Source organism: Helianthus annuus, chromosome 15 (genome assembly GCF_002127325.2).
Source record: "Helianthus annuus cultivar XRQ/B chromosome 15, HanXRQr2.0-SUNRISE, whole genome shotgun sequence".
NCBI lineage: Eukaryota > Viridiplantae > Streptophyta > Magnoliopsida > Asterales > Asteraceae > Helianthus > Helianthus annuus.
In genome coordinates, this window is record NC_035447.2 from 115,374,433 (window position 1) to 115,375,217 (window position 785).

A 785-nucleotide genomic window follows, 5' to 3' on the forward strand; every position below is an offset into this window, starting at 1 on the left:
TCCAGTAAGACGAGCTTCACTGATCTCATTCCAACAAACTGGTGAACGACATTTTTGACTGTATAAAGCCTCAAAAGGAGCCATGTTAATGCTGGAGTGATAACTATTGTTGTAGGAGAATTTAATCAACGGTAGATACGAATCCCAACTACCACCAAAATCGATCACACAAGCTCTAAGCATATCCTCCAATGTCTGGATTGTTCTTTCAGATTGACCATCTGATTGCGGATGATAAGCTGTGCTCAAATTAAGTTGGGTTCCCATTGCACATTGCATGGTTCTCCAGAAGTGAGATGAAAATCAAGCATCTCTGTCAGAAATAATGTTCAAAGGAACACCATGTCGGGATACAATCTCATCCACATAGATTTTGGCAAGCTTGTCAGCAGATAGATCCTCACGGATTGACAAGAAATGCGCTGATTTGGTAAGACGATCAACAACTACCCAAATGGCATCATGACCTTTCTTAGTGCGTGACAACTTGGTAATGAGATCCATAGCAATGTTTTCCCATTTCCAAACTGGAATCTCTGGTTGCTCCAATAATCCAGAGGGATGTTGATGTTCAGCCTTAACCTTAAGACAAGTAAGGCATTTGGATACATACAAGGCAATGTCTTTCTTCATACCCGACCACCAACACTGGGTTCGAAGATCATTATACGTTTTATCTGCACCTGGATGAATAGAATAACGAGACTTGTGAGCTTCATCCATTAGCAAGGTGCGGAGATTGTCTTGAATTGGGACCCACAAGCGATCCATGAAATAATACAATC